At 44.0% G+C, this 27,789-nt stretch overlaps 1 protein-coding gene across 1 annotated transcript in view; it reads right to left on the reverse strand.

Annotated features, from left to right (window-relative positions):
* LOC139689339 (extracellular sulfatase SULF-1 homolog) overlaps nucleotides 1-27,789 on the reverse strand; it is a 289,901-nt gene that overhangs the window by 179,745 nt on the left and 82,367 nt on the right. Inside the window, exon 3 of the mRNA XM_071586423.1 lies at nucleotides 27,615-27,668. The gene's annotated coding sequence lies outside the window, so the exon portion shown is untranslated. The remainder of the gene's footprint in view (nucleotides 1-27,614; nucleotides 27,669-27,789) is intronic.

Consider the following 27,789-nt stretch of genomic DNA (forward strand, 5'->3'; position numbering starts at 1 on the left):
TAAATCTGAGGATATTAGCGGCCCCAAATTACTTTGCTACATCCTATCACGTACGTAAAATCGGGAAGATAGAGAGTAGAACGCATACATTTTTAAATGCTTTTTCCTCGTACCATTAGAGATCAAAATATGTACGACAGCAATCGTGTAGGAGATAATTAGAATTAGCAGTGTACATATTTTGTCGATATCGTGTATGTTTACTTTAATAGACCCATCTTTTTAACAGTCCTCCGGCCTTATTTGAATATACGTGTCCTTTTATTGAATACTGTTGCTTGTAAGTACCTTTTGCCGCGTGATTAACTTGGCTCCATTTTATGATCAAACTAATATTTGAGCAGAGGTGTCATGATTGATACTGTGCATGAATGGCCGGTGACCTAACACCCCCTGCCACACGCTCAAGCGGAGGCTTACTAGGTTGTACATAGATGCGGATGTACATGATGGATTAAAACGTTTAATTAAGGATGGGCGTCAATTTCAAAGGAAGGGGAACACGTAGCCAGGACGTTAACTTCCTTCTGGGAAGTAAACATTAATCCCACCGTTGCATCGCGAGAGAAGATATTCCAAGAGCACGATGAGAAATACCGAACAGTTAATTCAGTCTCTCACTCAACTGTAGGCGAGAAATGAACAAGGAGGCTCTTTCCCCGCGCTGGGTCGCGAATCTGATCATAGCTGAACAACAAGACGTTCGCGTCCAAGTATTTTGACGGCATTAAGATGAGTCACTCTCTCGAAGGTGATACTTGCCGTACCATTTTGATCCAGAGAACAAATGGCAAAACTCTCTCTGGAACTCTGCGGCAGCATCAACAAAAAAATAGCCCAAGTGGTGCTATTTGCAGAGAATGTTTATCCATGTATTTTTTCAGGGAATGATTTGTCAGCACATCGTGCCAGAAAAGGCAACCGTAAATGGCGCATGGTATGAGGCAGTGCCGAAATGGTTCCCGGGCCCAATCGCAGAAGGCCACATTTCAAAGGCCGGACGCTGAATGACACGAACGGCCGCACATCGCTAGGACTATTACTGCTGAATAACTCGCGAAAATAAATAGCGAAAATCTCCGTAGTGTGTCCTTCCCAGAGTCCAGACCAAGCAGCCTGCGACCCCCAGGGTGAGGAAGCCCCTTCGCGGAAAGTGTTGGCCATCATCAGAAGCATCACTGGTGAGGTCTGCCGCTGCGATTTTGAGGATCCATCGGGATGTGGCTCACAACGTCCGGAGGCCGGAAAAAATCCACGAAGAGTGCACTGCATCCAACTTGGGAGTACTTAGGGCTGGAATTAAAAGAACCCGCAAAGGTACGTTCTTGAAAGCCATGGCCCTTTACTGAAGGATCCCCGTACGTGGCATACCTAGAGATTAAAACTACAGCGAGAGAAAATAACTCTAGGAGTCTTTTGCTTAAAAAATTATTTTTCCCCATTTATTTGGAATAGCGTAAAAAAAAGTGCTCAAGTATGAGGCACGCAAAGAGTTTCAAATGTTAGGGAAAGCGGCAGAGGAGACGAGAGTCGTTAGTTGGCCACAGCGATGGTGTCCGACGCAGTGGAGTGGAAACGAGGCTGGTGCCCAAGGCGGTAGAGGGTGGCGAACACACCATCAGCGACCCACTACAGCGGCCAGCCCCGCCCCAGGGGACTCGGGCCTAAACTCTCCCCCCGGTACCCCCTGGTGTGCGGCGAATTATCCTGAAAATGGTTCTTGAGGACTGGGACGTACCCACCCCCTACTAGAGGGCACGTTTCAAGGGTCTCCCCCGTCCTGCAAAGATTCGTGGAAGATTACTGCACGAAAAGGCTGTGCAATATTTATGCAGTCATTTTTTACTAATGCTACTTTATTCACACACGTATATACACATACACATTTTATTAATCCTTTTTACTATCATAATTTATTATTACTGCTATTTCACTTTTTTGCCTCATTATTTCATTTATTTAATTTCTTAAAATGAGATATTTTTCTATATATTTATTCTGCAATTTATTTTAAATATAATCTCTTTGTTAATACCAATTTGTGCAATATCACTCTTTCACTTCTATTACGCATCCGCACTCTCGTCAAATCTCACAAGGCTTCGCAGGGTTTTCGCACCCCCACCCCTTCCTGTACGTGAATTTTTTCCTAAGGTGCGTTTTTTTGTAAAGGAACAACATCAGAAAAGAAAATACTTTGTTCTGCTTTACATCAGTTCACAATTCTTACGGTTTTCAAACAAATGTATACACATTTTCACCCTCTACCCAATTTTTCCCCCGTGTAGCATTTAATTTTTTTTCGCATATATAATATATAATTCGCATAATAATTTCGTATTTTCCTGTAATCACCACAATACTTTCTACACTCTTTGTTGCAATGGTTACTAACGTTTTTATGTATGTAAATGACGTTACGTGGAAGAGGGGACTCTCTAGTTTCAACCTGGCCCCAATAAAGACGTTTCATTATTATTGTTACCATACATATATCTAGGAATCGATAGCAACATGCGATATTCATATAATATCTTCAAACGAAATTGAGAAGATATCACGCGATAAAATGACATTATGTGCTACCGCTTATTTACACCGGGAATAGTATAATGGAAAAAATCCGCACTCCAAGTCCCACTTCCATGCGGAATTACGACTCGCACCTCTGAATCACAGCCCGACCTGTCTAATCGCAGCATGTTGTCGGGGTCCGGTGGCGGAGGGCGTGGCCCCGGGATGGACGGCCAGGGTCGACAATCCCCACTCAAGCCTCCCGAGTCCCACGGCCACCACAGCGCATCGGTGACGTGGAGTGGGCTCCGTGGGGGAGGTCACGTCCACGCCAGTTGACCCAGGGGTCGCGGCCTAGAAACCTGCCTGGTTTTCCCGATCTGCCTGGAACTTGGTCGTTGGAGAATGCTTCTGTGGTCGATTCGGTTAAAAATTCCTGTTTAAGGGACCACGGGGCCTGCTAACGGATTATTAGCGTATAACACAAGTATAAATAACGTTAATCACCAGTAAGTTATGGTTATCGCAAGACATTGAAGATGAGGAGATTTTTCCAAGGGGCTTTAGAATTGACAGAAGGGACAGAGAAAATTGAATTGGAGGAGGGGTGCTCATAGCTGTTGAAGATATTCACGAAAGCAGAAATTCCGCTAATAGGAACGCAGAAAGCGTTTGGGGTTCCATAGAAAGCCCTCGGTCGAGAAGAGTCTACATTTGTGCCTACTTCAGACCTCCCGATACCGGAGAAACATCAATTTTAGAACTAGAATGAGAGCTCGCCAGTTTGCATTCCCATTTACACAATAGGTGAATTATAATCGGAGGGGACTTCAATATTCCATCCATTGACTGGAAAAACTACAGTTTCCTTGCAGGAGGTAAAGACAAGGAGTCGAGCCAGTCACTGCTTCGTGATTTCACATCACGTTCGTTAAACCAGTCAGCACTAACACCCACCGGAAGAAACAATATACTTGATCTAGTGGCAACAAATTTACACGAAGTCGTCCTAAATACAGACAAACTGGATGGACTTAATCACCACAGAATAGTGATAGTTAAATTTACTTGATGACTATGAAAAATCAGAGACCCAAAGGAAAGAATTACTTGTTTGATCGGGTCGATTACGAAGGATTAAGGCGTAACCTACAGCAGTCTTGTGTTACATTTAAGGAAAGTAGTAAAAACAGAGAGAGTGAGAGTTGGTGGAGTGCTTTTCTCGACGCGAATAGTGCTTCAATAGAGAAATGCATGTCTAGTAAATGGAAAAGTGGCATAAGGGAACCTAGTCGGCACAGCGTAGAAGTACGTTAAGTATTACAGACACCAAAGAGAATGTTACTCAAAAATGAGGATAGCTCGCAAGGCAGAGTCTAGCAATGCACGAAATGAAAAAATACATAACAATGAAACAGGTAAAGCGTAAGCAAGGATACCATGCCGCCAGGCGTTAAAAGAATTTACAAATAAAAGATGAGTTGAATATGAGGACAAAACCCAAAAGCATTTTGGCCAGATGTACGAGAGGTTCAGGGAAACTAGTCGACAGTGCCATCGCTAAAAAGCAACCGACATAAACTACCACCAGTTTAAAACAATCAAGTACGCTAAACGACTCTTTTCTTCGCTTAATCTTAGCTTAGCTTAATCGTTCACTAGAGAAATTGGTATCGCTACCCGATCGCTTCAATGTCAGATAGTGCGATATCTTTTCTTGGAATCGATCGCCAACTTAAAGACGTCGGTCCAAAAAAATCACCGGGCCATGATCAATTCTCTGCTCACGTATACAAAACGATGGCATCAGGAATAGCTCCTTATTCGGAAATAATATTTAATAAATCCACAAATGGGGGTCGCGGTAGTCCAGGGGGTAGAGCGTTGGGCTACTATCCGGAGGGTTCCGGGTTCGATTCCCGGGCAGGTCTCTTGTCATCTGCAGCTCCACCCAAGCTATGTGATTTTTCGGGTACCAGATCTTCCTGGGAAGCCATAAACGGCACAGGGAAATGAACTGGCCCCCCTACCCTGATGTGTGAATTCCACACGCCGTATAGGGCTTAATACTGGGTGAACTCTACCATCGCCGACCAAACCGACCTTCGGGTTGATTACTTACTGTCTTTATGGTTTTTTTAAATCCATAAATGATCGCGCAGAAGTAAAGAATGGAAAGTCGCCAATGCCACTTCCATATTCAAAAAAGGTGACAGAGAAGATCCGGTTGATTCAGGACTTCTAATGGAACACCAAACGCTTTCCAGACCGTTCCCTGGAACACCTTAGCCAGCAAGAATTCTTAACAACAAGAAAGACACCGCTCCCGATTCTATTTACTCCGTAGTTTCGAAAGGATTTGTGGGAAAATTTTGCCATCGGCGATATCAGTGGACAACCAACTTTTTGTTTCAATAATTATATCTGCGCCATTGCTTTGAATGAGGTGTTGATATTCTGCGACTTCGTTTTTTTAATTTCGGCAATTAACTACCAATACAGATAATGTATCCTTGATACATTGGTTTTTATACTTTTTAACAAGGATCGTCTTCTTATTAATATTGGATCCCTCATAAAATTTTCCGTCCAATGCTATCTGATTCGTGTTAAATGAACTATTGCTAGCAATGACCACACTTCGTTTAAAGCTAAATAATTTGGCAAAGCAGATTTTAGAGACCCAGTAACTGACCTGCACGCTGACCTAAACTTTAATCTAATTAGCCCTGCAATCCTCAAATATCCTATCCGCTACACACCTGGCGGCCTCTGACGTGTAGTGAACACCAATACGGTTCAGGAGGTTCCTACACGATTGCATCGCCGGCTGAAGGTCGACGAAGGACGCCCCGATAGTCCTGCAGGAAGCACGAAACCTCCTGATTGGTGCCTTCCACTCGGCTCGAAACCAGAGGCCCACGATCAATCTTCGGGACAAGGCTGTAGATCGAGAGTGTCATATCAACCCATCGACACCACCCACCCGCTTCACTTCCCGAGTTCAATTCCCTGAAAGAATCCAGAATCTCTTCAGATCCACGTTCCGCGGCATCGTTGACGCCAGAATGAGCCACGGACCGCAGCCTGGAACGCCTCGTGCTCGCAACCCCCGTTCCAACCGCCCTCGTCAACTCGGGAACGCCGCTACTAGGAATGCATCATATCGTCAGGCGCGGGCTCACACCCCCATGGTCTGTCCTCTCCCGCAATGGGACCATCACACATCTGACTTTGCTGTTACCTTTCACTAGATTCCCCCCCGTTCCCACTCTGACGGTCCTTTCTGGGTGTTGCCATTACAGGGGCTGCGGATCCTCCGACAGCACCTGATATCTGCTGGAGACTTGACTTCGCATCTTCCATCCCTCGCCGCAACGTGAACTTCCCACCACCACTGCCCGAGACAAATAAATATTCCAGTTTCCGGAATGGCACCTCCCCTCATCAGAAGTCCACACTCCGATCCGCTCTTCGATCACCAAGCCGCTAGTCGCATTCGGGCGAACCCGTGCGGTCGGTCCCATTGGCGCGTCGAGTTTTCTGAATTCCGCCCAGAGCCATGTCCTTCTGCCGAACTTCTTCTTCAAACTTTGATTAAACCTCAGCCACGACACCCTCTGACGCAGCGATACGGGCCCATTGAGTCACGCATTCACCGTATTAGGCGTGCATCGTGACAGAGGGCTCAGTAGACTAGGCCATCCTAACTCCAAAATTGAAAGTGACAAATCTTTAAAAAAAAGGGCAAGGTAAGGAAAAGGAAAGTTAAAAATTAAATAAATAATGATTTTCTTAGTCCCTCCGAGCGCTTTTACAACATGCAAATTGATGTCACAGTAAAAGAATAACATATTTATACAATAAAATATAAAACACCGCTACAGCTACCACACAGCTGGTAGTTGGTGGGGAAGACTTTAGCAAGAGTTCGCTGAGACACGACCGTTCACATCAATAACCAATAACATCTATATAAACCATAAACACAGTAATCAACCCGAAGGTCGATTGAGTAGGTGATGGCAGAGTTCACCCAGTCCTAAGCCCTATACGGCGTGTGAAATTCACACATCAGGGTAGGGGGGCCAGTTCCTTTCCCTGTGCCGGTTATGGTTTCCCAGGAAGATCTGGTACCCGAAAAATCACATAGCTTGGGTAGAGCTGCAGGTGCCCAGAGTGTCTTGCCCGGGAATGGAACCCGGGACCCTCCGGTCAGCAGTCCAACGCTCTACCCCCTGGACTACCGCGACCTACAACATCTATATAATACCCTGTTTAATGCAGTGCATATTCTCAGGAGCGCACGTGGCTGCCGATCGGGCAACCCCCACAGGATGCGTGAAATCAAAACGTACGCACCCAGTTCCATGAAACAAGGGGCACAATAGTCGGAACCCTGTCTTGTTGGTCATCCGGCCCGTCGTTCCTGCGATGCATGCCGGTCCACCCGGTTTATATTTCGGGGCCAGGATTCCGGTCTGTGGATGCTCGTTCCACCGGTGGGCTACGGGTAACGCGACGACAGCGGAAATATCCGAACCGGCGGAGACTCCTTAGGGGTATCTGGCGCTTATTTTCAATCCTTATCGTGCAACGAACGGCATGCCCTCGGAGCTGCTAAGGTTGGCGGATGACTTAAACCTGTCGATGGCCCGGAAGGGTATTACTCGCCCGGAGATGACGGGTGATCGAAGGGCGACGTTGCTCTGGGCGATCGGCCGGGGAAGTGCCCAGGCCTCCCCACACGCAAGCCTCATGTCCTCACCTAACAATGACGACCAATTCCTCACCATGTGAATGTCTACGATGTCGAAGATTATCTCGAAGTGGAAAATGTCGACAACGCCGAGGTCGACATCGGGTGTCGCGGCCACATTGTCTCGTGGATCTCTGTGTCTTTTCGTCAGTTAAGTCACCCCTTTTTCATCTTTCCTCGTAAATCCCATCATTTTCAGTGCATGTTACCCTCGAGAACGTCGGCATTTATGGCTTATACTACTGCAGGATATTTATCACATCTGGTGAAATGTTTCCAAAATGTATAATATTTGTCCACTCATTTCTTGGTACGCATATGCCCCATAAAATGTCAAGGCTTTTGCAATTATGGAACTACCATTACTGCCACCTTTACCATTCACGCTACTAATGCAATGGAATAAATCAAAACTCATGAATTATTCCTATATGCCAAGTCGCCAATAATCCACAGTAACAGCAACGTCACGGGTCACGGCGTATGGGCGGATGAATTTGCAGATATTCCTTCCTGTCGATGCCAACCTCTTCAGTTCGGTCGTAAGGAAATGCCACGGGACAGTTAAGGAGTGTGGTGTTCGACAGCTAACTTATTCCCCTTAGTCAGACCATATTTTAACTCTACGCCTGATATAGGGAACAATTTCAGAAAACTTACACTAAGAAATTGCTTCAAATTTAGTAGATGTACGACTAATCTTTGTGAAAGGTAATTAATTCGGAACCGCGCAGTGGGAAGAAGGCGCGAAGCCCACAGAGAGAGGGGCGCGCGCCTCCCTTGATCATGTTAGCGAGTTCAGCGACGAGCACCCTAGGGCATGGGGAAGCATCATTCATTTGAAACACTCATCGAACCCCCCCCCCTCTCTCTCTCTCTCAAACCCCGTCCCCCACCACCTTCAGCGGCCTCAATCTGCACCCTGCAGAAATGCTTCCTTTCTCTTTTGAAGGTGTTTTCAATCCGCTCCGGGTTTCCTTTCCACGAATCTTCCTATGGATAAATTTCCAAATGACAGGAGAAAAACATTTGACAGGTTGACGCAACTCCCAGAAACAGAAACAAACATTTTTAAGAATCGAAGCGTTTGCTAGAACCTCTTCCGAGAATAAATAATAGGAAGTGGAGCGACGGATATCGAAAATCAGAAAGATATCCGTTAAATGTTGGTTTGTATTGGTTGGCTTGTAATTCATTTTAAGTACCTTTCTTAAATGTTTGAAGCAATTGGCATTTGTGCGCTGAACTCTTGTAAATTAAACACTCGGCACTTATCTCAGTGAAGGCCTTGCACCCAGAGCACATTTTCAAAAGATACGACCTGGTTTCAACATTCACAAGCTTCTCTCCTCTCCTTCGACTCCCTCAGAATCGAGGTTCATTCCGTAGAAACCCACGGCATGATCACGGTTCGTATTTGAGAAAGACGAGAGGCTCTGAACCGTAAACTAAGGCTGCAATTGAATGACGCTATGAAGGTGAAAATGTAACACGTAAACAAGAGATAACAAAGACGGGCTATCATCGGCGAAATATAAAGAGATTAACATTCTTTCAAATTACGATTAGTTCTCAAGATTTACCAGTAGGCATCGTTTTCATTGATGAGTGGAACAGACGGGTATTGTTTTCGGTGTACCTTGATGGCGTTGACGACAGCGGGAACCTGCACAACCTCAAGTATCGGACACTTTCACCAGGGGGCACTACCTCCACTTAAAGAGCAAGAAATACTTTCCCCAGAATGCGGCCAGCAGCAAAACAATCTTCTTTGCGACAGAACTTTAATTTCTGTGAACAGTTAAGGACTTCATCGACCTAACCCTGAATGTTTCAATGAGCTATGGAGATTTCTCCCTCTAATGCCCTCCGGGCTTAACGGCGATAATGATTATGGCTTCACCATAGTTACACCCCAAAATTCGATGGGGTTGAGAGGTTCTTCGGCAGTATAAAAGCACGCAATCGCTGCTAGCTATAAAAATATCCAATGCCACACAAGTTTGCTACACAAAACGTCAAAAGGCGCAATCTCACAGTCGAGAGATAACGCACACCTCAACCCTTATGTCCGTGCCGCTGTTAACGAAGGATCGAATATCAACCGACAAAACGTGGGCAAGAGCACGAGTGCGCATGTGATTCCTTATCAGCCACTGCTGGGGCCTCATTCAAAGCCGCATTCATTAAATACTACCTTGATCAAAAAGTTCCCGGAATAACCACCGTGTGGCGCTCCCATCGTTCCGATTTGAGTTCTGTTTTTTTTGTTAAATTGGTACATCTGTTGTTGATATTCCCTTTAAATCTTAGTGTCATAACTTGACATTTGCAAAAGTTACGTAGCCAAGAGTACATCTATCTCTGTGTGTGTTGGCGATTTTTTACAATTTCAGAAATGGATTTAAATTTGCAACAACGAACTTGTATTAAATTTTGCGTAAAAAACGGATTTAGTGGCGCACGGACGTTGGAAATGTTGGAAAAGTGTTTCGGCAACGATTCTCTAAAAAAACGGTCGTTTACCAGTGGCACGAGCGGTTCAGAAGTGGTCGTGAGTCAATCGAAGATGATGAACGCAGTGGCAGACCATCGACATCGAAAGTCGGTGAAAAAATTGATAAAGTAAAAGAAATGTTGGTCAATAACCGCAAATTAACCATCAGAGAAATAGCGGAGGACTTGAACATTGCCTATGGATCCGCCCAAGACATTGTGGTTAATGATTTGGGTTTCCGTCGTGTAGCAGCAAAGTTGGTTCCAAAAGACCTCAATTTCATGCAAAAAAGAGACCGTGTTGACGTCGCAAAAGACATGATTTGCGAGGCTGAATCCGATCCCACATTCATCAAAAGGATCATTACTGGAGACGAGACGTGGGTTTATGAGTACGACACGCAATCCAGACATCAGGCAAGTGAATGGCGTTCACCAAATGAGCCGAGACCAAAAAAACCACGTCGTTTTCAGTCAAAAAAGAAGGCAATGCTGACGGTTTTCATGGATTACAACGGTGTAGTGCATCATGAATTTTTGCCAGAAGGCCAGACAGTAAACAAAGAGTATTATTTGGGCGTTATGAGACGTTTGCGTGAAGCAATTCGCCGAAAGAGACCAGAAATGTGGGCAGAAAACTCGTGGATTTTGCACCATGATAACGCACCGTCGCACAGTGCTATCATTATTCGTAATTTTTTGACGAAAAATGCAACAAATACCATCCAACAGCCACCGAATTCACCTGATTTGGCTCCCTGTGACTTCTTTCTGTTCAATCGAGTTAAAAAACCATTACGGGGAACGCGTTTTAGCAGCCGAGAGGAAGTAATGGAAAAATCGCAGGAAGCACTGATGGACATACCGAAAACCGACCGTAACTTTTGCAAATGTCAAGTTATGACACTAAGATTTAAAGGGAATATCAACAACAGATGTACCAATTTAACAAAAAAAACAGAACTCAAATCGGAACGATGGGAGCGCCACACGGTGGTTATTCCGGGAACTTTTTGATCAAGGTAGTATATGGAGCAAAGAGCCATATTGTCGCACAAGAGGACAAATTTGAACTCGAGTCTGTCAGTGTAATGAGTTTAAAAAAACTATAATTTACCGAGAGAAAACATTTCGGAGACTGTTCACGCTGATCGCCTTAGGATATATCGGATCCATCCCATTTTAAATTCGCTTCCTTGGAAAGATGCCCATAAAAATACCATCGGTTGATTTTTCACTGCGCCATTGAACGACCATTTTGACGATAAAATACACCTGCGAGGATGCGCCATATCGCCGGAGCGCATTGTTCCCGACATGAAAGCAAAGGACTCCATCGACCTAATGGGGTTTTTCCAAGGCACCCCCGCAAACGACGGCGTTGCTACCCGGCGCCGACGGAAGCGACGCCGTGGCAGGGAAGACCGGCGGAAGGGGGGGGGGGAGGGGGGCTCGGCTTGCTCCACCCACCAGAAGCAGATCTTCAATGCGGCTAAGATCCCTCGTGATCGAATCGATATACTACCTTGATCAAAAAGTTCCCGGAATAACCACCGTGTGGCGCTCCCATCGTTCCGATTTGAGTTCTGTTTTTTTTGTTAAATTGGTACATCTGTTGTTGATATTCCCTTTAAATCTTAGTGTCATAACTTGACATTTGCAAAAGTTACGTAGCCAAGAGTACATCTATCTCTGTGTGTGTTGGCGATTTTTTACAATTTCAGAAATGGATTTAAATTTGCAACAACGAACTCGTATTAAATTTTGCGTAAAAAACGGATTTAGTGGCGCACGGACGTTGGAAATGTTGGAAAAGTGTTTCGGCAACGATTCTCTAAAAAAAACGGTCGTTTACCAGTGGCACGAGCGGTTCAGAAGTGGTCGTGAGTCAATCGAAGATGATGAACGCAGTGGCAGACCATCGACATCGAAAGTCGGTGAAAAAATTGATAAAGTAAAAGAAATGTTGGTCAATAACCGCAAATTAACCATCAGAGAAATAGCGGAGGACTTGAACATTGCCTATGGATCCGCCCAAGACATTGTGGTTAATGATTTGGGTTTCCGTCGTGTAGCAGCAAAGTTGGTGCCAAAAGACCTCAATTTCATGCAAAAAAGAGACCGTGTTGACGTCGCAAAAGACATGATTTGCGAGGCTGAATCCGATCCCACATTCATCAAAAGGATCATTACTGGAGACGAGACGTGGGTTTATGAGTACGACACGCAATCCAGACATCAGGCAAGTGAATGGCGTTCACCAAATGAGCCGAGACCAAAAAAACCACGTCGTTTTCAGTCAAAAAAGAAGGCAATGCTGACGGTTTTCATGGATTACAACGGTGTAGTGCATCATGAATTTTTGCCAGAAGGCCAGACAGTAAACAAAGAGTATTATTTGGGCGTTATGAGACGTTTGCGTGAAGCAATTCGCCGAAAGAGACCAGAAATGTGGGCAGAAAACTCGTGGATTTTGCACCATGATAACGCACCGTCGCACAGTGCCATCATTATTCGTAATTTTTTGACGAAAAATGCAACAAATACCATCCAACAGCCACCGAATTCACCTGATTTGGCTCCCTGTGACTTCTTTCTGTTCAATCGAGTTAAAAAACCATTACGGGGAACGCGTTTTAGCAGCCGAGAGGAAGTAATGGAAAAATCGCAGGAAGCACTGATGGACATACCGAAAACCGAATATAAAAAATGTTTCGAGGATTGGATCAAGCGCTGGCATAAGTGTGTTGCAGTCGATGGGGATTACTTTGAAGGGGACAATATAGATTTAGATGAATAAACTTGTATTTTTAATTTTCTGAATAAATTCCGGGAAATTTTTGATCAAGGTAGTATTTCTCTTCAACAAAAATATATGGAAATATTTTAAGTAAAATAAATTTGGCACTTGTCTAATAATCCCGCTTCAAATTTACTTTCTTAAATAGATTCAGCAACTTTATGCATGATCTAGTGAACTTCGAAAATGTCAAGTCCAATCCCTTCGAGTGTTATTAAGCCATAGAAGTCGGCAGGGATGCAAGAAATTCAGCGATCGGAACCTCGGCGTATATTAGTAGCCATATGAAGGAGCTTGGGTATCATTGCCGAAGTACCGGGATGCAATGCATCTTGAACAGTAAGCCTGCGTCTATGATATCATTGGGCGAAATATTAATTTACATTAATTTTGGCAAAATGGCGGCAACCATCGGTTTATAAATGGCGTACAACCTTGTAAATTGGTACCAAGGGCACCAAATTGACAGTGGTTGCCTCGGTGACACTGCATACCAATGTATACAATATTCCCGAGGTGACCACGAGCCCAAACCAGGAATCCCAGGCACCCTTGTGTCTCCTGGCAATTAGTCATGTCTCGATGCCGAGACCCACGCCGGTGAGGCACGAGACACGTAAGGCATTCCCAGTCTAAGAAAACCGTTTGAGCGGGAATCTTGTCGTTGAATTATGGCGATTAGGCCAACAGTAAACTGAAAGCGAATCTTTCGTGTCTTATTTTGGCTACGGACATTTACAAGGTTTTAATTGCGTAGAATGCGTCTAGGTATGCATATACGAGTGCACCCATAAGAACAACGTGGCCACTATCATTTCCAAACGCCATGCTTGCAATGAATCGCGCAGCGCCTTTGAAATCGATTTCTCCACATCCAATCACACCCCCGAAAAAAAGGCGACGGTTTTTCATAAAGTTTTCATCTAAATAGGATTTGTCGAGTTATAGCTACGTAAATTGGTTTTGATAAAAGAAATTTAACCTCCATTCAGGGGGTTCACTTTTCACGAATAGATCATACTGAGGAAAATTTCAAATTAAACCGAGTTTTCAAAGAAAATTTACTTCTAAGAAGGCTTGCTCTTGTACAGTGTGGCTTAAAACTGGATGCAAAATAGAGCAATAATGTCCTTCCCTATCATATATCACCTATACGCTGACGATGCTCACATTTATTTTCATTCTAACACCATAAACCTGGCCGATGCCATTGCAAATACGTGTCTTAACTCTGATCTAGACTCAACCTTCACCTCAAGCGTCAAGAACGTCCTCAAAATCAATCCTAACAAGAGTTAAGTCACTTATCATTGGAAATGCTAGGCCCCGCTCACAACTCTACTTTACTGAAGTCCCGTCACATTAAATTCTGAATTCTAATGCTTCACCTCTCTTTTATACCCCTTCATGAAACAGCAAATAACCTTGACATTATTTTTAAGGAAACGCTGACGTGGACCAATCACGTAAATAAATTCTGCAAAACCAGATACTGCTCTCTTCACTCTCTAAAGAAACTCAAAAGCATTCCCTCGTTCTCTTGGCCCAAGCAGCTTATCGATGCTCTTCAATATACTACCATACTCCTACTACTGCGATACAGTATACCAAGACTTGTCACACGAACTAACTTTAAAACTATAACGAACTCAAAACGCCTGAGTACTTTTCTTTTATCTGCGGTCTTAAGAAGCCAATTCATGTTTCTGAAAGCTATTGCAAACTTAAATGGCTAAAATTTGAGAATGGGCGGAATCTGCACTCACTCTCTGTTCTCTTATATACCAAACATTATTATCGTACTTAACTGATGAACTTGTCCTAATTAACAGTATGCACAGAGCCAACACCCGGGGAAATAATATCCACTCAATACCTCGACACATACATCATCTCAATTCCTCCTACCTTTTCACCATTTCTGACCATCAACTTCACCTTGCTTTAAGACATGTGATATCTTATTTTATTTCATTATTTATGTCTGTATATTCAAATGTATTTACTCCACTCCATTGTATATCGTATTGAATAAATGCATTACCATATTGTTTTCACTGTACCTCACATTGTTATATATGCATTTATTTTACTAACTTGCAGGATTTTCGCAGGTTTTTCACACCCACCACTTCCTTGTGGGTGTTATCCCATGTGGGTTTTACCAGGTTCTTCATGTCTGTACTCCCTTTAAGGTTTTTCCCTAAAAACTACATCTTGCACTAATTTATTTTATTTCATACATGACTTTGCCACTCCTTCCTTATTTTACATCGCTTTGTATTTCTTCTAATTATGTATAAAGTGTTATGCATGAGGACGAAGGGTTAAACGATGGAAGGGACCTTATGGTCTCAATTTCGCCCGAATGAAGTCATTTTTCCCTTTCTTTTCGATGAAAAACACGATGAAACACTCGACTAGCAAATGAAAACTCGAAGACGGATTTGGTGCAGGATAGAACGAAAGCGAACAGCCATTGGGATGCATTTGCCTCAATCCCCAAGTGAAGTCCTTCGGGCGCCTTCCAAAATGAACATGTACTTCATCAGTGATTTCTGAAATCATTTCGCGACTCTGGAGCCACATTCGAGAGTTTCGATTTCGAGGCGAGCCCCGCGATTTCTGCGTGTCTACACGAAATGCTACAATTTAGAGAAGTCGGTCACGGACGGCGCTGAAGACTGCGCCGATGGCCCGCCGCGGCCCAAGGTCGGCGCCGCGCGACGGCAGAAGGAGTCGACCAATCACCCCCCCGAGATTTCGTAAATCGCGGATTTCTATCGAAGTGACCACCAGTCTCGTGGGCTGCCGCGGCGATATAATTGCAGTTCTGAGGTGGACACAGCGAAATGCTGGCAGGCATCAATTATACGCGGCCATCTTACGGAGCCCCGTGATCAATATTAAGTTGAAATATCGCGTGGGAGGGTAAAAATCCCCGCTTACGATTCGCAAGAAAATAATACTCCGCACGCGAAAGGGTGAGGGCAGTGGATTACGGGCGGCGTCTGGTTTGGCTTGGGTTTTAGGTCCGCCGGGTGTGGTCGGCAGTACTAACTTCCCCAAGGCCGCGGGGCAGACATAATTAACAAAAACGGGAAAGGGCGCAGTCGGAGATAACGAATCAATCGAAACAGTTGGTCATTGAAGGGAATGCTGTATCAGGGACCTCGACGGAATGTCGCGCTTAGAACAGCGCGGCGGATGCAGTTCCGAATGAATGCTAACTCCGCGTTTTGGTTCCGAGGGCGGGCGGTGAGCGGGGGAAGGCCGGGTCCGCTCGCGCCGCGCAAAAAAGAAGAGACGTGGAGAGCCATTTCGAGTTCAAGTGGCGGAGGGAATTCGGGCGAAGGCGCTCACACACGCACGTCGAGGCGATGTCCATGGAAACGGCGGAGGCGGGGGCAGAAGTCCAAGACGCCATCGCCAAGTCGTGCATTGGGGTGGATTTAGGGCGATGAGAACAACCAAGAAAGGGGGGGGGAGAGGACAGAAGGGAAGGCGAAGGGATGGACTGATCGGGGGATATCGACAGCCTGTTGGAGGGGAGAGAGAGAGAGAAAGGGGGGACGGGGGTAGCGGAAGGAAATGCGAAGCAATTAACGGCAGACAACCCCCAGCGGCGTCTAAAACCAACCCCGAGATTCGACGTCAGTCATATCGATTTCCCGACAGCATCGAAACACGATTTTTCCGAGAGAGAGTGGCAGGGCCCTGGGTTGGCGCCCTCCCTCAAGGGCCCCCCACCGGGCTCGCGAGGGAGGGTGGGTGGGCGGGAGGGAGGCTGGGGAGGAGGGAGCAACATATAATTGGCAAAAGCATCGATTTTCGATAAGGGATAAGGGCCACTCGCCCTCCTCGCGGGCAGAGGCAAGGGGGGGCGTGGGTGGATGGGGGAGAGAGGAGGACTCCGACCGATGATGCCTTCCGCTCAGAGTGAAACCCGCAAACACACGCACGCACGCGGGGCAGGGTCTTCGTCCTGCACTGGCGGCACAATGTTGACGGTGGCCGTGACGCGATCCAACGGCAAAGTGGATGGATGATTGGAGTCCTCGATCTGAGAACAGACAAATAAATATTTCCATACCCACACACGCTTCGCTTTCCTTGCTCGGGCCCGCATTTCTTCGCACACAGATCACGGCTCCATGCTTCCAAGACGGCAAAAGAACCTTCTTTGGGAGGCTTGCGGAGTAAACATTCACGCAGATGTAATGAGCATATGCGAAATTATGATAACGTATTGCTTCAGGGTTGCAATGCTCACCCTTTTGATTAATCGTATAGTAACTTCACTAACGTATACTAACTTCACTAATGATATTTTTAGTCGCGCAGAACACTCGGGATGGAACGGAACGCTATGGAATTCGTTTATTAGGCGATAAAGGTCGAACAATACCGGAGTGGAAGCTATTTAAGAGAATATTTTAATGGTCAGAGTAATCAACCCCATAGGAGAATAATTCGTTGGTTAATTGTAAATTATCATTTCTCTCCAATATGGAAAGTTTCCACGAAGTTAAGCCTGAAATTATACCGTCCCATAGTTGGTTTACCTAAGGTGCGTGAAATTCGTACACTCAGGGTACATCAAGTGAACTTGGCTAAATTACGTACAGGTATTACAAGGTACACCCTGGGATAAGTAACGGGGTGATTTCGCACGAGGCAGGAACCAACGAAATTTAATTTGACAATAATAAAGGGTCACATTAGAATCATTCTACAATTCAACCGATGGAAATAATCCGTACATACAATCTTACACGTATTAACACGTACAGATTTGAAGGACTACTCCAAGCAGGAAAACTGTAAAGGCGAATATACATGAAGCGGGCAAACAGATGGAAGAAAGAAATAGAATTTGTACACAAATAAAATGAAGTATTCGCAATAATTCAAAAAAAAATTTAAAAATACTTCCGTCCGTCTTGGTACCGTCATCTTGATAGAATATTTAGCATGAAAAATAAATTTAATATCATTCGCGATATTTCAACCAAAATAAAAAAGTTTAGTCTGTAATCTCAGCTTGTAGTTGTTCCATTGTTTTGTCACCAATCCCGATTCTGGGTTTAACCGTAAGTTCTCTTTTTCTCGCAAACAACATCCACACCACAAACATCTAGCTGCAAAGCCATGGTAATCATTTTTTATTTAAATGGACGGGCGAAGGTGAGTCTCGCTCACCCTTACGGTGTAAGATGTGCCCAAGAACAGCATTGGGCGGTCAATGGCATGGTTCTGGCATCCAGCCTCTCATCTAACACCCCGCACCACACACGATGAGATCCCGAGCAAGCCACTCGTACCGGCTGCATTGAAGGAGAGAGTATTGGCTACAAACAAAATTGCAGTGCGTATACAATTTTTCCTGAAACTTATTAACGATTATTCTGTTTATTTATAGTTTTTTTGGGCAAAATGACATTTCATAACCTCTTGGTTCCAAGGTCTCTTTAATCTTAATTTCAAGGTCTCCCTAATCAAATTTCTTATCTTAATTTCTTGTCTTAATCTTAATTTCATCCTCTCTCTTACCCATGGCGGAGCTTTTGATGAACACATGCCACAGAAAAAGTCCCACATCTAATTTATACACGAGGTTTAGTCTCCAGTCTACATAAGCTTTGATGTGCGAGTGATTCCCTGGGTCACAGTGGCTATGGGAGACTATTCCCACCCCCGCGCCACCATTCGGCTGCCCACGAAGTCGTGTAGTTCGTGGACAGGCGAACGGCGGCGGTTGCCGTGGATACCCGCTTCAACCATGCACCAACACGGCAACATACAGGTAAGTATTCAATAACGAAACCACGAAAAGTGGAATGCCGCGAGCCATGGAGGGAGGACAAGCAAACCTTCGCCTGCGCGAGGATGTTGCTGAGAGAGAGAGAGAATATTATGAATGAATGAAAACACTCCTATCCTCGTGAATGAAATATTTTGGAGGCATAAGGCCGATCAAAGAAAGCAGGACCAGAATCGGCAATTGGATCGGGACGGGAGCGGAAATCCATTCGTCATGGCAGTTTCGTGTTCCGCTGCGCGCGGGAGATTGTTTTGCTGCGGAACAAGGCCATGAATCATTCAGAAGCAGATGGACGGGACGACGAGCACTGCCCGGAATGTGTCCAGCGGTCATTTTTCATTCCGGATGGGGAGCAGGCGATGATGGAGAGGCGCCGGAATGAGCGCCGCAGGCCAAGGTGCACCGGGTGCGGGCGCCACTTGAACGAGGGCAGAGCGGATGCGGGTGCTAGCTTGGGAAATGAATAGGCGGAACACAGGAGGGCATCGAAAGTTCCCAGACTGCGAGTGTAAATTCAATCGTTTCTGGTGACCTTGGTGGACTTGTGAGCTCTTGCATCCCGATTAAGAGTAACTTAGCGTTTGCACATGCCTTTATTTAGAAGCACCTAGATTCCGTTACTTGGCACCATCATCAGCTGATCCTTAAAAAGCAACCATCGAGGAGAAAAAATTCTTTTCCTAATTCCAAAAAAAATCCTCAGCGAGTTTGAAGGCGATAATTTTTCTATAGGATTTCTTTTTACTTTCATCTGTCACACGGTTTTATCAAATAATTCGCCACCCTGCAGCTGAGCACTTACAAAGCTTCAAGTAAATTATTATTGAAGACAATTTACCGGTTAAGATGAGAGGTTTTGGATGGATAATCCTAAAAAAATACATAGCTGTTCTCTCTTGACAAATCACAACCTGACATCCCACATTAGAACAGACCTTCATATTATTCAACATCCCTGTCCTATTCCTGCCCCTTCCTCGTTTGCGTAATATCTCTCCTCTATCACTGTCTTCGACATCTCACCGCCGATCCATAAGCCTTTCATCTATACTTCCTGTCTCCTTATGGTATCTCGCAACATTCTCATCCCCTCCCCCCCGCATACCCAGCACTTCCTCTTTTTTTTCCTTTCTTAACATCTTTACTCAACGTCCCTCCTCCTTTTGAGAGCCTCTTCCACAGGTACAAGTTGCTTTTTCCTTACGTCCCTACTACGTTGTATATTTTGTATTTTTTAGGATTTTATTAGATGACTGCAAGTTGGTAACAAAGGATTTAATCTGTGAGGCGATACGTTCTTTCGCACCGGAGACATCTTTCCGAAGGGCTTTAGTCTGAATCCACGGCTAGATTTTCCAAATCACGAATCGAAATGGGAATATTCGGACAATATTGCAGTCCTTTGTTCAGTAAACTAAGTTCTTCAGGTTTGAATTTAGATTCGTAAAAGTTAACCACTCTGTCATTGAAGGGTCGTCGTCGTCGCCGGGGGGTGTTTGTCTTGGACCAGGGCAACTAGCTTTTCGGAGATAACCTCCTTTTTCCTGAGGGATGATCTCACTTGCTCTTTGGCGGACACTATCATCCTAAGTGATCCATTCAGCCCAATGGAGAGAGCTGGTCGATTCTTGATGTAATAAAAAGAGGTAATGAGAGATAGTCTCTTGGTGGCTTGCAGTGGCTTGCAGGGTACATAAATAAAATAAAAAATAAGACAAAACATGACCCACGCACTAATAAACCCTTTTTTTTCCGCATACCTTTTACCTACCTTCATTCTGTCCAACTTGCCCGTGCATTTCCCCACACATTTCACAATTGTTCTCCACTCCATCAGTCGTAAGCATTCCATCGCCAGACAAAATTCTTTTCATCCATCTCTAGAGCCTCCTTTGGATTTCAAACACCAGTCCCCTCTCCTCGTCCACCATGCCTTGCAGGATACTAAAATATCGAAAATCCTCCCGGTGGATCGCGGAGTATTTATGTCGATGTCCAAAATGATAAGGAGATGGCATATTAAGAGCTAAAATAGTGAAAGCCAAAACTCGTAAAACTATGGACAGAGAACCGCCCCTCATCCGATCAATGGTCGGACGATAACTTGGAAGAATTAGAGCAACCAGGAGATACCGCTACGTATTTATTTGCTCAGCACCCAGTTAATTAATCACCGTGGCTGATAAGCACCGTCATCTGCGGGCGTCGCGCTGCCCCTTCAGCGGCAGTGAACAGGGGCCGGCCACGCCCTCCACTGCCATGCCGTCGCAGGCCAACAACAGCGAACACAAATACAGCTGCACGTTAAAGCCATTTCCAAACGCCCTCTGACGGACGCACGCCCCGAGCCACCGCGGCGTTCGTGCTTAGAGCGTACGACGAGGCATGGCGAGGGCACGTTGTCAAATTGCCAGTGGCCCAACACTGGGAGGAATTTACATGAGAGTCAAGGTCGATAGAGATTGCGTCGAACAAGTAGTAATTACGCCTTCGAAATTTAACGACGAGCCGAATTGAGAGATAGAACTGAACATTTTTCCGAGACAACGAGCCCGACGTAGAAACTGAAAGGGTCCACCAGAAACACCAGGTAGCTCAATAGATGGATCCCTAGGGAAAAGCAGTACTACCGCATGACAGAGAAAGAGTCGAACCGGACCGGTGGACTGCGATGGCCGTCCACTTTCAAATATGAACCTGGACCTCAAATCATAATGGTTACATACTTCGTAACACGATTTCACTTTACCATGGGACTTTTCCCGCATGACCGCATGGGACTGCCATTCGATGGATGCAATGCTCTACATGTTGGGGGGGGGGGGGTACCTCACGCCGTGCGCTGTCTACGGCGGCGTGCGTTCACCATTCACCAATCGGAGAGTTTTACAATCAAAATTTAGAAATTTTTATTTTAACATTTCGGTCGACATCGGGGTTTATTTTCGACATCGACCAACCCTAGTTAAATTTCTACGAAGAAGCCACCTTCCCCGAAGGTCAGTCATAAGGGGCCCAATCCGAGTCGTTCCGTTTTTCATCTGTTATATTTTTATTTACGTATGTAGCCTGCAAGCCACCGCCAGTATATGTGGCAGGGGGTGAATACACGCCAGAATAATTTTTACCTGAACATGACTACCGCGTCCGGACAATGTCATTCTGATCCCTTATCGTTCGCGGAAAAAATTACACTGTTCTACGCGTAATTTCTTTAATTTTTGGCATGATCTATATCTCTCTTACCGTAGTGCGATGGGAGCAATAATACATTTTTAACATCACTGCTAAAGATACATCCTTGCAATTAATGCAAGAGATTTAATCTGCAATTAAACCTTCGCTCCAATAAAAGATTCCCAGCCTAGCTGCTCTAATATTTTGGATACGCTACTAAGTTTATCATAACAATCTTTTACAAATGTAGCTCCTCTACGCTGCATGCGATCCTAGTCGACAATCAATCCAACCTCGTGAGGATCCCATATACTAGCGGCATATTCTAAATGCGAACTAAAACCAGCGAAATAAAACATTTCTATTTGAATTTGTCATCGAATTTACCCAGAACTCTTCTAAGGAATCCTAATTTTTTTTTAGCTTAGTCACTTATGAGTTTCGCTCAGGAGAGATCGTGAGTGAAGTTAAGGCCTAGGTATTCACATTACGAAGGAACATTTCTCTGATAATATGATTATTTTTTATGACCAGGGCCATATTACGATAAATGTCAGGTATTAATAATACCATATAATAATAAGATTTTCGTTCTTTTGAAATGCTACTGCAGATTAATAAATAAAAACTCGAAATAGGCCCTCGTTTCGAATTCATTCATTTTGTAGTCGTATGCTCAAGGAACAAACGAACAAAATAGATTCAAAATGAGAATTCCTTGTCGAAACACAATCGTCGGGCGATATTTCACAGGGATTTTAGCGTTTTTTTCTAAACCACGGACTAAAATGTCCAAATTTAACGGAGTGAATTTGGGATTAAAATGTTAGACCATTTTTTTCACACCATGTAATTATTTATATTGTCTCCGCAATTGAATGAGGTAATTGAGCCGAACCCAACATTTTTATATCGGGGTCTTCAGTCCAAAGATCCAAACGAGAGCAAAATGAAGATTCGAACTTGTAACACCACATTATAAGCCACTCTATTGGTTCAAAATCGAGCAGAGACATTACTTATAGAAATACTTCTGGAACGTATAAATTAATGAAGTGTAAACTGGCTAGTTTTTTGAACAAAATTGTTAAGATAATGTCCGCTGATTTTACTCGTGTATCGGACGTATTGTACGTTGCTCTATTTCGAAGTTTAAATTGCCAAAAATCTTTCACTGCTACAAAAAAGTGGAATTCCCTACCGACGCATTGAAAAAATGGTATCATTTCCAAAAAAAACTCCCAAGAGGAACTGAAGAATGCACGCACACTCGTGCGTCTCCGTGGGTATGGATTTGCGGGCTTTCGTTAGTTTTGTATGGAAGTTCATTACGTGGAACGGGTGGTGTCCTAACACCCCCCCACCACACATCCTTGCGGTGGGTTTCAGCGTATTGTGTGGATGTAGATAGGAAATTAATTTAACTGGGAAACTTTATGATACAAGAAATTACGAGGGTAAAAATATAAAACTTTCGAGTTGTTCATTTCACTCTCTCAAGGAGGTTTACAACACAATATTTTAGAAGTTGAAGAAGGAATGAATCTTTCTTGAACTCTCCATAAATATTGCACAGTACATTTTGAAGCTGTTCGCAGCTTAAAAAAATCATGCTAAAAAATCATCACTTTTACGTGGAAGAATGATTGTACTCAGGTAATGAATTATAGTATATTTCGTTTACCTCCTCCACACTGGTGAGGGTACAAAAAGAAACTTCCACATAAAGATTTAATATAATAATAAGTGATTCAATATTTTCAGTGAAATATTAAACCTTTATGTGGAAGTGCAAAGTTTCTTTTTTTACCCTCATCATGAAGGAATTCCACAAATGAAACCTGAAACTGCTATGTTCTTCAACACTTAAGAGGTAATTCATTCATTTGAATGCAGTCAAATATCGATTTCGTGTGGGATTCGTGGACTTAATCGGTCGAGACTCTTTAAGAGAGAGGTATTTCTTTCTTCATTGTAACGTTCATTTCCATTTCGATACACGCTCATTTCTACAAATTAGACACCCTAGTTTTCCATACAAGGTTTTTGGTCTTAAAATCGCAAGGTTTACTTCATTGTGGCGCGCAGTTCTCTTCGTGGCCGACGACGGCAGTGCCATGGGAATGGGGCAATGAAACCGAGGCATACTCCATTCTAGTACTGCCCAATAATTATACAAATGGTCAACCATGTGTTTCGCCTACGCACGTCACGGCACAATTCAAGGTCATCGCCTCACTTGGAGTTTGAATCGACAGTTGTTTCCTCCAAAACGCAGGACACCACTGGGAAATAGGAGGTCTGTCCGGAAACTATCCAGCCATGCAATACTTTGTGAAAACAGCGTACTTTGAACATTGAGGCGGCCTTACCCCTTCCCCTTCGCAGTACTTCCCTTGGAACCTCACGCACTTATCCCAGTGTCTTTCCCACTTTTCCAAACAAACGGCAGAGTTTTTCCGAATGGTCATCAGCTGCCTCTTTGCATTCTCCCTTACGTATTTCGTCAACCGACCTTTGGGAAGACTGGGTTTTTGTTTCAGGGTCATAGCCGTAGACCCACGACTCATTTCCAGTGATAACCTGGGTCATCGCTTGCGAGTCCCTAGCAACTTAAGCACAAAATTCTTGACGTTGAAGACATATTTACGGATATTTTGAGTGCCCTGAAAGCCAAAGATAGGGTGTGTGGCAGGGAGTGAATACACCTCAGACTAATTTTGATCAGAATAGGACCCTACCACGGTCGGACAATATTATTCTAATTCCTTATTTTTCGTGGAAAACTTAACATATAAAATCTATATTATCTACCCTTAATCCCTCACATTTTATTTACATGATTGTATTAAAAGAAAAAATATGAAAGAGGGTCGTGGGTGAGGGTACCACCCAAGTATTAAATCGAGTCTACACTTTCTATTTCGGTATTCCTGATGCAATAGGCGTTCGGGAGGGAATTGCTCTCTTTCCAAAAATTCAACAGTACTCACTTTTCTAAGTTTACTTCTATCTGCCATGAGTGGAACCAGCGTTGTGTAGTATTTATGTCATCTACTAAAACCGCCTTATCCGTATGACTAAGGATACCACTGTAAACAACAGCATCTTCGGCAAATAAATGTACCTTACCAGGGACTACGGAGTCAATGTCGTAAACGTAAAGTAGGAATAAAAGAGGTTCGATAGCGCTTCCCTGGGGAACACCTGAAATGACTTCTACTGCATTTGAGCTAACTCCATCTATCACTGCTCTTTGTGCCCGACCATTCAAAAAGTCTTTAATCCAACCACGGATATTTTCATTCACATGTATGCCATATGCTTCCACTTTCGTGAGTAGCTTACTATAGGATACTTCGTCGAAGGCTTCCTTAAGATCTCGAAATATCGCGTCCAATGGAACATTGCTCTCTCCCCAAGTAAGAATAACATGAATGAAAAGTTGTGTCTCGAGGGATCGATCCTTTAATATTTGTGTTACTTTAGCCGTTTACCAATCTCTGAGAACCTTGTGATCTACAAGCGACTTTTTAAATATGATTCCTAGATTATTTAAGTTGTATTAGTTAATTTAGCTACATAAATTATTTTAGTAACCTGCCAACCACAATAGGGTAAGTGGCAGGGGGTGAATACACACAATACTAATCTGGACCTGAATATGACCCTACCGCGGTCGGACAATGTTATTTTTATTCCTTATATTTCGCGTAAAAAATTACATCATAAATCTATCTGATCCACACTAAAATCTACCTAATTTTATCGACATGATCTCTCCTACCGTAGTACGATGGGAAAAATAATACATTTTCAACATCACTGCTAAAGAGACGTCCTTCAAATTTATGAAAGAGATTTAATCTGTAATAATAGCCTTCGCTCCGTTAATGATTCCCAGCCCAGCTGCTCTTTTATTTGGCATGCCCTGCTAAGTTTATCACAACAACGTTTCACAAATCTACCTCATCAACGCTGCAAGCGATCCAATACGGCAATAAATCCAACTTCGTGAGAATCCCATTCATGCACTTGCTGCGTATGAGGCCAAACCGCAGAAAGAGAACATTTCTCTTTGGCCTTTTCATTACAAAACAGGGAATGCGACGAGGCAGCTGATTACCATTCCTAATAAGAATTCCGCCCATTGTTTTGATAAGAAGTGGAAGAAATGCTTGAATAAGTGCGTTAAGTCCCGAGGGGAGTACTTCCGAAGGGGACAACTAATGCCTCTTCATTGGTCAGGGTAGGCTATCTTTCTCAAAATATTGCATGGCTTGATGATAGTTTAGACTGACAGACCTCGTATATTTTCTAACGGTTCAAAATGCTCAATTGACGGAAAACTGTCCTGGGTTCGGCTTTCGCGGTTTAGCAGCACGACGGAAGCGCGATAATCAACTCTCCTCACTTAAATTAAATCCCAATCCGCCGTTTTCCATTCATCGCCCGCCATTTTCACGTCGCCTTCCCCCCTCAATCCACCCCTTTGTATGTTTCCTTACGAGTGTTGCTTTCTCACGGAGCACATCCATATTACGTTATTTAGGCCTCACCCAGAGTACGCTGCGGCTATACGGGATCCTCACGAGGCAGAATTAGTTTTGGAACTAGACCGAGGGCAACGTAGAACAGCTAGGTTTGCGAAAACTTGTTGTGAACAAGATGGCAGTGTCACGACACTATTGGAAGGAATACAGGAAGGAGAGCCCCTACTTGACCGTAGGTTTAAATGCAAGTTCAATTTGCTGCGTAAATTAGAGGGAGTGTATTTATCTACGGATGTCAAAGACAAATTATAGGCCCCCACTGACTACGGTAGATCAGATCACCCACGTAAAATCAGGGAGATTTTTAGTAAAACGGACAGATTTCAAACGTCAATTTTTCCTTGTACAATCAGAGAGCAAAATAGACATGACAGCAATCACGTAGGAGATTTACGTATATTGTCCTTATCCTGCATGTTCTTTCCTACATGTTTTTTTATTTGATGGAACCATCTTTTTAACAGTTATACGGCATGATTTGAATATAGGTATCCTATTATTGAATATTGTTGCATGCAAGTACTTTTATGCAAGTACTTTCTTTCGTTGGATAATATTTTTCGAGGGAATGATCAAACTAACACCTGTGCCGAAGTGACGTAATCGTGACTGTGCGTGGTTGCATGGCTGGTGACTTGGCGGCCCCCTCCACACGCCCTTGCGCCGGCTCGCGGGATATTGTGTAGATGTATTGTAAGTGCGAGGGCATGCACTATTTCCAAATCCTCATCCCACTCTCTGCTGATTTATTTCAATGTCTAAAGGCCGTATTCAAAGATTTCACACATATTTTTATAAGACCCAATAAAACACATTTTCATTTCCAAAGGGTGTACATCAGGGTATTCCAAAAATGCAAATTGTCATACGGAAGAGAAAATAATGATTGATCTCTTTCCTCGGACCTTTCTTATCCTCTCCTTTTTTACCTTTTACCCCTTTTACCTACCTCATTATCCTTTTTTACCTTTTACCCCTTCTTGACTTGTGGCGCTAGCCAATTAATTTCATTTTTACTTTGTTTAGAAAGGTAAACTGTTTACGGCTATTGGAGTTTCACATTTATTATATATTATACATGCTTATGTTCACATGATGCAACGCAATCATCACATCAAAGGACGATCATAGCATCAACCAAAGTTCTTCTCAAACTGATAATGAATTCGTCATTCCCCGGCCAATCCATTTCTTTCAATTTATTTTTACATCGATTTTTGTACATTTTACACTTAAATTAGTCCATTTTTCCTTTTGAATCCACAGTCACTCTGAAATACCTCTTTACAAGTGATGCTATCTGAAACCCGGGTTACTTTGGGTTTCTCCTGACCAACGCTCGACTGTTTGATGGAACGACGTGCCTGGCGCAAACCTGATTTGGAATCACTCCCTGCCACTCACCCCAGAGGCAGTGTTCACTTCGCCATGTGTGCGTGGACGAGTGATGGAGATGAACGGGAAAGGAGGGGAGAGGAGAGAGGCACTTACCCTAGCGAGGGTGCTTCGCGATGAGGCCCCGTCGGCAGGGCGCCTCCCATGGACCTGGAAGATGCAAAAGAGAGGGCGGAGATTAATCCGAGGGCGGACATGATACATCGCCTGCGATGGAAAAAAGAGCTGCGCCGAAATTGTTTAAGGGGAAATCCGAGTTGCTAATGGGTGA

This window comes from Hetaerina americana, unplaced genomic scaffold (genome assembly GCF_022747635.1).
Source record: "Hetaerina americana unplaced genomic scaffold, ioHetAmer1.1.p SCAF_22, whole genome shotgun sequence".
Lineage (NCBI taxonomy): Eukaryota > Metazoa > Arthropoda > Insecta > Odonata > Calopterygidae > Hetaerina > Hetaerina americana.